The sequence below is a fragment of the Bombina bombina genome, chromosome 5 (assembly GCF_027579735.1).
Source record: "Bombina bombina isolate aBomBom1 chromosome 5, aBomBom1.pri, whole genome shotgun sequence".
Taxonomy (NCBI): Eukaryota; Metazoa; Chordata; class Amphibia; order Anura; family Bombinatoridae; genus Bombina; species Bombina bombina.
The window spans coordinates 868,842,614-868,855,597 of record NC_069503.1 but is presented as its reverse complement, the minus strand read 5'-3'; positions in this window follow the sequence as shown (position 1 = coordinate 868,855,597).

The window sequence follows — 12,984 nt, the reverse complement described above, 5'->3', positions numbered from 1 at the left end:
AGCTTTATCAAAGGCAAAACACCTCTGATGCTTAGAGAGACTCTGCAAAATCCAGCATTTTTACTCAGACTTACACTGATGTATCTGTAAGAAATTACGTGCTACCGGGGTCAACGTCTTACCTTTTTGTGAGTCTTTGTGTGCATTTCTAATATTATTCAGATGTTCATCTAAATGAACTTGAAGTTCTCGTTAGGACATGCCTACATATCTTTTCGGGCATTTAGATTCAATGCAGTATATGACATTGTTTGTATGTGTCTTCAATGATCATAATAGTCACTATACAGAACATGTGATGATGTGGCTTTGGTACATAGATGATGTGTTGTTTATCATCTGGAAAGGTTCACAGAAACTATTTAAGGAATTTATTGATAGTTTGAATCAGAATAGTCTAAACCTACGACTGACGTCTGAAATAGACTACAATTCAATCAATTTCTTGGATTTAACGATCAGTAGAGATACCTTTGGTGGAATTCAATCCGACTTATATCGCAAAAAGGACTGCAACTAATTAATTGTTGGAGTATTCAACCTCACATAACTATGCCACGAAGACGGCAATAACGATAGGAGAATTTTTGAGGCTGAGAAGGAACTGTTCGGATATGGTAACCTTCAAACAGAGAGCCCGTGAATTGAGAAAAAGACTAAAGGAAAGGGTTACCCTGCTAAAATTATTAGAACAGCCTACCAGATTCCGATACATACTAAAAGGGACAATCAGTTAAGTGCTAAAACCAAGGATTCAGCCAATGAACAGACTGTAAGATTTGTGGGTACATTTAAATGGACAGTCAAGTCCAAAAAAAACTTTCATGTTTCAAATAGGGCATGTAATTTTAAACAACTTTCCAATTTACTTTTATCACCAATTTTGCTTTGTTCTCTTGGTATTCTTAGTTAAAAGCTAAACCTAGGAGGTTCATATGCAAATTTCTTAGACCTTGAAGGCCGCCTCTAATTTAAATGCAATTTGATAGTTTTTCACCACTAGAGGGTATTAGTTCACGTGTTTCATATAGATAACATTGAGCTAATGCACGTGAATTTACCACAAAGACAGCTCTGATTGGCTAAACTACAAGTCTGTCCAAAGAACTGAAATAAAGGGGCAGTCTGCTGAGGCTTAGATACAAGGTAATTACAGAGGTAAAATGTGTATAATTATAACTGTGTTGGTTATGCAAAACTGGGGAATTGGTAATTAAGGGATTATCTATCTTTTAAAACAGCAAAAATTCTGGTGTTGACTGTCCCTTTAATACATGCCATCGAGAAATGATGCAATTTTAAACAAACACCTTGATATTCCGGACTCTGATGAAGAGATTGCAGACATTGTGGGAAACAAGATACAGTGGGGCAAAAAAGTATTTAGTCAGCCACCAATTGTGCAAGTTCTCCCACTTAAGAAGATGAGAGAGGCCTGTAATTTTCATCATAGGTATACCTCAACTATGAGAGACAAAATGTGGAAACAAATCCAGACAATCACATTGTCTGATTTGGAAAGAATTTATTTGCAAATTATGGTGGAAAATAAGTATTTGGTCACCTACAAAACAAGCAAGATTTCTGTCTCTCACAGACCTGTATCTTCTTTTTTAAGAGGCTCCTCTGTCCTCCACTCATTACCTGTATTAATGGCACCTGTTTGAACTTGTTATTAGTATAAAAGACCCCTGTCCACAACCTCAAACAGTCACACTCCAAACTCCACTATGGTGAAGACCAAAGAGCTGTCAAAGGACACCAGAAACAAAATTGTAGACCTGCACCAGGCTGGGAAGACTTATTCTGCAATAGGCAAGAGACTTGGTGTGAAGAAATCAACTGTGGGAGCAATAATTAGAAAATGGAAGACATACAAGACCACTGATAATCTCTCTCGATCTGGGGCTCCACGCAAGATCTCACCCCGTGGGGTCAAAATGATCACAAGAACGGTGAGCAAACATCCCAGAACCACACGGGGGGACCTAGTGAATGACCTGCAGAGAGCTGGGACGAACGTAACAAAGGCTACCATCAGTAACACACTACGCCACCAGGGACTCAGATCCTGCAGTGCCAGACGTGTCCCCCTGCTTAAAGGGACACTGTACCCAAAATATTTATTTTGTGATTCAGATTGAGCATGAAATTTTAAGCAACTTTCTAATTTACTCCTATTATCAATTTTTCTTCGTTCTCTTGCTATCATTATTTGAAAAAGAAGGCATCTAAGCTTTTTTATGGTTTCAGTACTCTGGGCAGCACTTTTTTATTGGTGGATGAATTTATCCACCAATCAGCAAGGACAACCCAGGTTGTTCAACAAAAATGGGCCGGCATTTAAACTTACATTCTTGCATTTCAAATAAAGATACCAAGAGAATGAAGACAATTTGATAATAGGAGTAAATTAGAAAGTTGCTTAAAATGTCATGCTCAATCTGAATCACGAAAGAAAATTTTTGGGTACAGTGTCCCTTTAAGCCAATACATGTCCCATCTGAAGTATGCTAGAGAGCATTTGGATGATCCAGAAGCGGATTGGGAGAATGTCATATGGTCAGATGAACCCAAAGTAAAACTGTTTGGTAGAAACACAACTTGTCGTGTTTGGAGGAGAGAGAACACCATATCTACTGTGAAGCATGGCGGTGGCAACATCATGCTTTGGGGCTGTTTCTCTGCAAAGGGATCCGTGTACATGAAAGAATAAATGGGGCCATGTATCGTGAGATTTTGAGTACAAACTTCCTTCCATCAGCAAGGGCATTGAAGATGAAACGTGGCTGGGTCTTTCAGCATGACAATGATCCCAAACACACCACCCGGGCAACGAAGGAGTGGCTTCGTAAGAAGAATTTCAAGGTCCAGGAGTGGCCTAGCCAGTCTCCAGATCTCAACCCCATAGAAAAACTTTGGAGGGAGTTGAAAGTCTGTGTTGCCCAGCGACAGCCCCAAAACATCACTGCTCTAGAGAAGATCTGCATGCAGGAATGGGCCAACATACCAACAACAGTGTGTGACAACCTTGTGAAGACTTACAGAAAACGTTTGACCTCTGCATTGCCAACAAAGGATATATAACAAAGTATTGAGATGAACTTTTGATATTGACCAAATACTTATTTTCCACCATAATTTGCAAATAAATTCTTTCCAAATCAGACAATGTGATTGTCTGGATTTGTTTCCACATTTTGTCTCTCATAGTTGAGGTATACCTATGATGAAAATTACAGGCCTCTCTCATCTTCTTAAGTGGGAGAACTTGCACAATTGGTGGCTGACTAAATACTTTTTTTCCCCACTGTACGTTGTCCTCAGAGGCACTTTCCCATGTGGTATGTGCAGCTATTGTCCAGATATGATTAATACACTTGATACACGTGAGGTTACAGCAAATCCGTCCGCTCGACCTTTGGTAAATCTACCCCATCGTGCTAGATATATTAATGGGCTCTTTAATTGTCGTACAAACAATGTCATATACTGCATTTAATGTAAATGCCAGAAAAGATATGTAGGCATGTCCTCTCGAGAAATTCCAGTTTGTTTAGGTGAATATCTGAATAATATCAGAAATGCACACAAAGACTCACAAAAAGGTAAGAAGTTGACCTTGGTAGCACATAATTTCTTACAGATACATCAGTGTAAGCATAAGTTAAAATGCTGGATTTTGCAAAGAGTCTCTCTGGGCATCAGAGGAGGAGATATTAATACAGCCACTGGATTTTTCAACTAAATACATTAATACGGTATGGTTTGAATGAACAGATAGTGTTTAGCTTGTTCTTATGAGAGCTCCTGATATATATTTTGGAGGTATATACTGTTTCTTCCTTATGACCTACTGACCAGTCTATGTATTAGTTGTTTCTGGTTGTGAGAATCCATCTGATACCATGTGCAATTCTGAAATACACAATATAATAATATGCACTAGATAGTAATATTTAACTAATGACTTACCTGTAGCCCTAAATCACACTGACTGGATATACGTGCTATATGTAAATGCTATTATGAGAGATTACCTTAACTTCCCCACTACTGAAATGTTTTGTTATGACATCACTCTCTATGCACACTATTGGCATATATATTTGTGTCTGTAGATATATTTTTTAGCTTGAATTAAATATTGACACTGTGCAGTTACCTGTATACAATATTAATATTAAATCTGTCCCTTCCCCCTGGTGTTCGCCCATGGGAATACACGAGCACGCATAAATAACAACATAAATAACAACAGTTTCAAACTGTTTATGGTATGGGATTGATCATGTAAGATTTTGATTCTTATGCAAGAGCAGTAGTATAAAAAAGTAAAAAAAAAAAAAATAGAAATAGAGAAGGGAAGGAAAATATTTTTCTTTCTAATGACACAGTGAGTCCACAGATCATCATAATTACTGTTGGGAATATCACTCCTGACCAGCAGGAGGAGGCAAAGAGCACCACAGCAAAGCTGATAAATATCACTTCCCTAGCCACAAACCCCAGTCATTCTCTTTGCCTGTAACAGTTGCAAGGAGGTGGTAATGTTTAGGTGTCTGAAAGAATTTCTTCAATCAAGAGTTTGTTATTTTAAAGCAGAGCAGGTTTGCTTTGATCTTTTTCTGGGGTTTAGCCGTAGTCCATGTCAGTCTCTTCAGTAGAGCAGTAGTGGCTTTGAAGCATTGGAAACTTGTGGGGTATATTCCCCACTGTGCCTCTCAAACAGTTTGTTGCTGCCCTATTTTGAAAGCCTGTGTAGGTTTATTCAGTCTTTCTTTATTTTCCACAGGTCCATGTGAGGAGGATGCCCCTCAAACTTTGTGTGCTGTCCTGCTGCCGGGCAGATTTCCAAAAAATTGGCACGTTAACAGTTAATCATTTTTTTTATATGGGACGTGTCTACTCTTTTCTTGTTTGGTGAACAGGATTTTGTAGGGCAGCTGTGCAGGGCACTGGGACGAACATAGGGGCTTAGTGGTGTGTCCGTTTTTTTGTGGCACTTTAGATTAGTGTTTTTACTCTCGGCGGCTGTTTTCGCCATAGTAAAGGAGTAAAGCCGGCCAGGAGGTTCAGTACGGTATGCCCACGATGGGTGTGGCTTGTCGGAGGCGGCAAAGATTGCACGCTTTCCTCTCTGTATTTCCAGAGTGCCAGAAGGGTTTTTAGTGAGGCTCTTTGGTCTGTGTGAGTGGCTGTTTTGTTGTCTGGAGGAATTGAATCCGGATCGTTCTTGTAGTTGCTCCAGTTTGCCAGCAGGACTTGCTGAGGTGTGGAGGTTACCTAAGTTATTTATTTTCAATAATTGCTCTGCATAAAATATAAAGCGTTACTTTAAATGTTTTTGCAATTAACGTTTAGAGTGACAAAAAGTTTATTTAAGGCTTTTCTTTTTACTTTTTGTTAATTTTTGAGTAAAGATGGACCAAGAGGCACTGCAGGATGTTACTTTGTGTTTTGATGCTAATGTGGAATCACCAATCTCTTTTTGTTCCTCGTGTATTGAGAGAACATTGCATTACAGGGATAGACTTTTTGAATCTCCGCCATCATTGTCTAAGGTGGATGCTGCTCAGGCATCTTCTGTTCAGGCTATGCCGCAGCTTTCTCCTCAGGCGTCCCAAACCTTGTCTTCTTCACAGGCAGTGCCCTGCGTTTCCTCTCACACTCCAGTTGGGGTTACTTTGCAAGACATGGCTACCCACATATCTTTGGTGGTTTTTAAGGCTTTGTCTGTGTTCCCTTTGCTGCAAGGGAGGCGTAAGAGGAAGTATAAGGATTCAGTGAGTAAGGTTTCTGGTTCAGTTGTGGCTATGTTGATTGTTTCTTCCCATAAGTCTGAGGAAATGGTTTCTTCTATAGCGTCGGAGGGTGAAATCTCCGACTCTGACAGTGTAATTCCTTCTTCTGATGCTGAAGTTGTATCTTTCAGGTTTAAGCTAGAGCACCTCTGTTTGTTGCTTAAGGAGGTTTTGGCTATATTGGATGGCTCTGACATGACTGTCGTAGTGACTCCTAAGAAGTCTAGTAAGCTGAATAAGTATTTTGGCGTTCCTTCTGCGGTGGAGGTATTTCCTGTTCCAGACCATGCTTCATAGATTATTGCATGGTAGTGGGAGAAGCCTGGGATTCATTTTTCCCCTTCTCCAATTTTTAAGAAGATGTTTCCAATTGCTGATTCTATCAAGGAGTCTTGGCAGAAGGTTCCCAAGGTGGATGGAGTAATTTCCAACTTGGCTAAGAGGACCACTATTCCCTAGCTGTTCTTTTAAGGATCCTATGGATAAGAAGTTGGAGGCATTACTTAAAAGGATGTATGTTTACCAGGGGTTGCAATGGCAACCTGCGGTGTATATTGCTACTGTCACCAGTGCGGCAGCATATTGTTTTGATGCATTGTCTGATTCTCTTCAGACAGATACTCCTCTTGAGGAACTCCAGGATAGGATTAAGGCTCTTAAATTGGCTAATTCCTTTATTACGGATGCTTCTTTACAGGTCATCAAGTTGGGAGCAAAGATTTCTGAGTTTGCTGTTCTGGTGCGCAGGGTCTTATGGTTGAAGAGTTATATAAATATAAAGAGAGAGTATACATTGTAGTTTTGATTATGTCCCCAACTCAATTTATACTGTATATCTTACAGGGAAGTAGAGTGTATCAACCCAGTGTAGAGAGTCAATCTCTTATCTAATTAGTAGGCAGGGGGGTGCTCAATATCCTAGCATAAATATAGAAAAATATGAAGAGAAAAATGGATATATCAGAGCACACATAATAAAATATAACTTTTAATAATACATGTTAAAATAAAAGTGGTGGAAAATTCCACATATACAGTGCAGAGTTAAAAACAGTTAAAATGAAAACTGAATGCTGAGATGCCCAGGTAACCACCTATAATGTGAGTTAAATGATAGAGTCTGGCAGGGAGGCACCACAAAATGCTCACGGATTGCACAAAAGCTAAGCTATAAAGAGGATTGACCTCACACAACAATATATCTATCTAGTGCAATACTGGAGCAGTGCCTAAGCTTGCCAGAGTCCCAATCTATAATATGTCAGGTAGTGTAGTAATTAGAAAAACTCAAATATCAATTGTCAGATGGTGGACTAATAGTGGATGGAGCCCATATCACATACCGGACAAGTATACACTTAATAAATAGTAACTATGTATATAACTCCTATCAGGTACTAATACACAAAATAACCCACAGAGGCAAATAGTTAAGCATTCATAGAGAGCGCCTGATGCGCATTTCGCCACGCTAGTGGCTTTGTCAAAGGCTAACCATTATTAAAAGTTATATTTTATTATACTTGGCTCGCTCCCAGCCAACTCACTTACACATTACCTTAATTTGTGGCTACACTGTGTGCTCTGATATATCCATCTTATGGTTGAAGTCCTGGTCTGCGGATGTGTCCTCTAAGTCTATGCTTTTGTCGATTTCTTACAAGGGTAAGACCTTGTTTGGGCCGAGTTTAGCTGAAATTTTTTCTGATATTACAGAAGGAAAGGGGCATTCTCTCCCTTAGGATAAGAGGAATAAGCAGAAGGGTTGTCAGAGTAATTTTCGTTCCTTTCTAAACTTTTCAGAAAGCCTTCCCCTTCCTCTTCCAAGCAGGAACATGCTAAGTCCTCCTGGAAGTCCAATCAGTCTTGGTCTAAGGGGAAGCAATCTAAAAAGCCTGTTACTGACTCAAAGTCAGCATGAAGGGTCTGCCCTCGATCCGGGTTTGGATCTTGTGGGGGGCAGACTCAGGCTTGGGTTCAGGATGTCCCGGATCCTTGGGCAGTGGACATCGTGTCCCAGGGTTACAAGTTAGAATTCAAGACTTTTCCTCCCAGGGGCAGGTTCCTTCTCTCCAGGTTATCTGTAGACCAGATAAATAGAGAGACGTTCTTACATTGTGTTCAGGGTCTTTCCGAGATGGGAGTGATAGTTTCTGTTCCAATTCAGGAGCAGGGTCTGGGATTCTATTCCAATCTATTCATGGTTCCCAAAAAGGAGGGAACCTTCAGACCAATTTTAGAACTCAAAAGCGTAAACAAGTTCCTCAGAGTTCCGTCTTTCAAGATGGACACTATTCGTTCCATTCTTCCGTTGGTTCAAGAGGGCCAATGCGTATCTACATATTCCCATCCACAGGGACCATCACAAGTTTCTGAGATTTGGTTTTCTAGACAGGCACTTTCAGTTTGTGGCTCTTCCGTTCGGTCTCGCTACAGCTCCCAGAGTTTTCTCAAAGGTTCTGGGAGCATTGCTGGCGGTGCTCCGATTGAGGAGTGTTGCTGTGGTGCCGTATCTGGACGATATTCTGGCTCATGCGCCATCTTTTCAACAAGCAAACTCCCACACAGAGATGTTGTTGTCTTTTCTGCGTTCTCACGGATGGAAGGTGAATTTGGGAAAAAGTTCCTTGATTCCATCTACAAGGGTGGTGTTCTTGGGAACAATCATAGATTCTCTATCAATGAAGATTTTTCTGACAGAGGCCAGAAAAACAAAGATCTTCAATTCTTGTCTTGCCCTTCATTCCTCTCTTCGGCCGTTAGTGGTTCAGTGTATGGAGGTCTGATGGTGTCATCTATGGACATCATTCCATTTTGCTTAGTTCCATCTCAGGCCTCTGCAGTTATGCATGCTGAGTCAATGGAACAGAGATTATGTGGATCTGTTTTCGCGAATAGTTCTGGATCAGGTGTCAAGGGACTCTCTTCTGTGGTGGTTGTCTCAGGATCATCTCTCCCAGGGAACTTGGTTTCGCAGACCTTCCTGTGTGATCGTGACCTCGGATGCCAGCCTGCTGGGATGGGGAGCTGTCTGGGTCTCGTTGAAGGCTCAGGGTCTATGGACTCGGGAGGATACAGTTCTTCCCATAAATATCCTAGAATCTTCAATGCGCTTCTGGCATGGCCTCAGTTAGCTTCAGCCCAGTTTATCAGATATCAGTCAGACAACATAATGTCTGTGGCTTACATCAATCATCAGGGAGGAACTTGGAGTTCCTTGGCCATGACAGAGGTTGTCAAGATTATTCAGTGGGCGGAGGCTCACAACTGCTGTCTGTCTGCAATCCATATTCCAGGGGTGGACAATTGGGAAGCAGATTTTCTGAGCAGACAGATGTTTCATCCGGGGGAGTGGGAGCTTCACCCAGAGGTGTTTTCCAGCTTGGTTCTCAAGTGGGAGCAGCCGGAGCTGGATCTCATGTCATCTCGTCAGAATGTCAAGCCTCTGAGGTATGGGTCGAGGTCAAGGGATCCTCGGGCTGTGCTGATAGATACTCTGGCAGTTTCTTGGAATTTCAGTCTAGCGTATGTTTCTCTTGTTAAGTGTATCCAGTCCACGGATCATCCATTACTTATGGAATATATTCTCCTTCCCAACAGGAAGCTGCAAGATTCCACCCACAGCAAAGCTGCTATATAGCTCCTCCCCTAACTGCCATATTCAGTCATTCTCTTGCAAGCCTCAACATAGATAGGAGGTCGTGAGAGTCTGTGGTGCTTTCTACTTAGTTTATTCTTCAATCAAAAGTTTGTTATTTTTAAATGGCACCGGAGTGTGCTGTTTATCTCAGGCAGTATTTGGAAGAAGAATCTGCTTGCGTTTTTCTATGATCTTAGCAGACGTAACTAAGATCCATTTGCTGTTCTCACACATTCTGAGGAGTGAGGTACTTCAGAGGGGGAATGGCGTGCAGGTTTTCCTGCAGATAAGGTATGTGCAGTAAAATATTTTTCTAGGAATGGAATTGACTAAGAAAATACTGCTGATACCGAAGTAATGTAAGTAAAGCCTTAAATGCAGCGATAGCGACTGGTATCAGGCTTATTAATAGAGATACATACTCTTATAAAAATGTGTTTTAAAACGTTTGCTGGCATGTTTAATCGTTTTTTAACGTTCATTGGTGATAACACTGTAATGTTGGTATAGCCTTAAATGCAGTAAAAGCGACTGGTATCAGGCTTATTAATAGAGATACATACTCTTGTAAAAATGTGTTTAAAAACGTTTGCTGGCATGTTTAATCGTTTTTTAACATATGTTTGGTGATAAAACTTATTGGGGCCTAAGTTTTTTCCACATGGCTGGCTTAAATTTTGCATAGAAACAGTTAACTGAAGCTTCCCACTGTTGGCTGTGGCAGTTTGTTGTGTCTGTTTTTAAAAACGTCTATGTCGTTTTTTTTATCTGTTTTTTGCATTAAGGGGTTAATCATCCATTTGCAAGTGGGTGCAATGCTCTGTTACCTTATTACATGTACTGTAAAAATTTCGTTTGTTTTACTGCCTTTTGTTCACTGTTTTTCAAATTTTGACAAAATTTGTTTCTCTTAAAGGCACAGTAACGTTTTATATATTTGCTTGTTAACTTGATTTAAAGTGTTTTCCAAGCATACTAGTCTCATTATTAGTCTGTTCTAACATGTCTAACATAGAGGAAGCTCTGTGTTCATTATGTTTTAAAGCCATGGTGGAACCCCATCTTAGAATGTGTACCAGATGTACTGATTTCATGTTAAACAATAAAGATCATTTTTTGTCTTTAAAAACATCACCAGAGGATTCTGTCGTGGGGGTAGTTATGCCGACTAACTCTCCCCACGTGTCAGACCTTTTGACTCCCGCTTTAGGGACTCACGCTCAAATGGCGCCAAGTACATCAAGGGCACCCATAGCGTTTCTTTTACCAGGGGATTCTGTCGAGGGGAAAGTTATGCCGACTAACTCTCCCCACGTGTCAGACCCTTCGACTCCCGCTTCAGGGACTCACGCTCAAATGGCGCCAAGTACATCAAGGGCGCCCATAGCGTTTATTTTACAAGACATGGCAAAGGTGGTGAATAATATTCTGGCAGCAGTATTAGTCAGACTACCTGAAATTAAAGGAAAGCAGTTAGCTCTGGGGGTAGATACAGAGCATACAGACGCTTTAAGAACCATGTATGATACTACCTCACAATATGCTTAGTCTGTGGGTGATTTTTTTTGACTCAGGGAAGATGATTTAACCTGATTCTGATATTTCTACATTTAAAATTTATGCTTGAGAACCTCCACTTGTTGCTCAGGGAGGCTTTGGCTGCTCTGAATGAATGTGTACAATCGCAGGGCCAGAGAAATTGTGTAGACTGGATAAATAATATGCAGTGCCGGTGTGTACTGATGTTTTTCCAATACCTAAAGAGGTTTACTAAAAAATTTTTAATAAGGAATGGGATAGACCAGGTGTGCCGTTCTCTTCCCCTCCTATTTTTTAGAAGAATGTTTTCTAATAGTTACCACCACACGGGACTTCTGGCAGACAGTTCCTAAGGTGGAGAGAAGAGTTTCTACTCTAGCTAAGCGTACCACTACCTCTGACGAGGACAGTTGTGCTTTTTAGATCCAATGGATAAAAAATGTTTATTCAACAGGGTTTTATCCTGCAGCCCCTTGCATACATTGCTTCTGTCACTGCTGCTGCGGCGTTCTGGGTTGAGTCTCTTGATGAGGCTTTACAGTTAAGCGACTCCATTGGATGAATATATTTGACAAGCTTATGCTAGCCAATTCCTTTGTTTTCTGATGCCTTGTTCATTTGACTAGACTAACGGCTAAGAATTCTGTTTTTTACTATACTGGCGCGCAGAGCGCTATGGCTTATATCATGGTCAGCTGTCGTGACTTTAATAAATAAGCTACTTAACTTCCCTTCAAGGGGCAGACCCTATTCGGGCCTGGTTTGAAGGAGATTATTGCTTATATCACTGGAGGAAAAGGTCATGCCCTTCCTCAGGATAGGTCCAAATCAAGGGCCAAAAAAAAAAAAAAAAAGTCTAATTTTCGTGCCTTTTAAAAACTTCAGGGCAGGTGTGGCATCCTCTTCCTCTAAGGCAAAACAAGAGGGAATTTTTGCTCAGTCCAAGGCGGTCTGGAGACAATCGGACCTGGAACAAAGATAAGCAGGCCAAGGAGCCTGCTGCTGCCTCTAAGGCAGCATGAAGGAACGGACCCCTATCCGGTAACGGATCCTATAGGGGGCAGACTTTCATTCTTCGCCCAGGCGTGGGCAAGAGATGCCCAGGATCCCTAGGCATTGGAATTTATATCCCAGAGATATCTTCTGGATTTCAAAGATTCCCCCCCAAAAAAAGGGGAGATTTCGCCTTTCACAATTATCTGCAAACCAGATAAAGAAGGAGGCATTCTTACATTGTGTACGAGATCCATCCAGTTCCAAGAGAGGAACAGGGACAGAGTTTTTACTCAAATCTGTTTGTGGTTCCCAAGGAGAGGGAACCTTCAGACCTATTTTGGATCTAAAGATCTTAAACAAATTCCTCAGAATTCCGTCATTTAAGATGGAAACTATTCGTACCATCTTAACTATGATCCAGGAGAGTCAATAGAGGACTACAATGGATTTGAAGGATGCTTATCCTCACATTGTGATGCATAAAGATCACCATCGTTTTTCAGGTTTGCCTTTCTAGACAGGCATTACCAGTTTGTAGCTCTTTCCTTTGGGATATCTACAGCCCCAAGAATCTTTATGGAGGTTCTGGGGTCGCTTTGGCGGTCCTTAGACCGCGGGGCATAGAAGTGGCCCCTTATTTAGACGACATCCTGATACAGGCGTCAAACATCCAAATTGCCCAGTCTCATACGGACGTAGTACTGGCATTTCTGAGATCACATGGGTGGAAAGTGAACAAGGAAAGAGTTCTCTATCCCCAATCTCAAGGGTTTCCCTCCTAGGGACTCTGATAGATTCTGTAGAAATGAAAATTTACCTGACGGAGTCCAGGTTGTCAAAGTTTCTAAATTTCTGCCGTGTTTTTTCATCCCATCCGCGCCCTTCGGTGGCTCAGTACATGAATGAAATCGGCTTAATGGTAGCGGCAAGGGACATAGTACCGGTTGCACGTCTACATTTCAGACCGCTGCAACTATGCATGCTCAGTCAGAGGAACGGGGATTA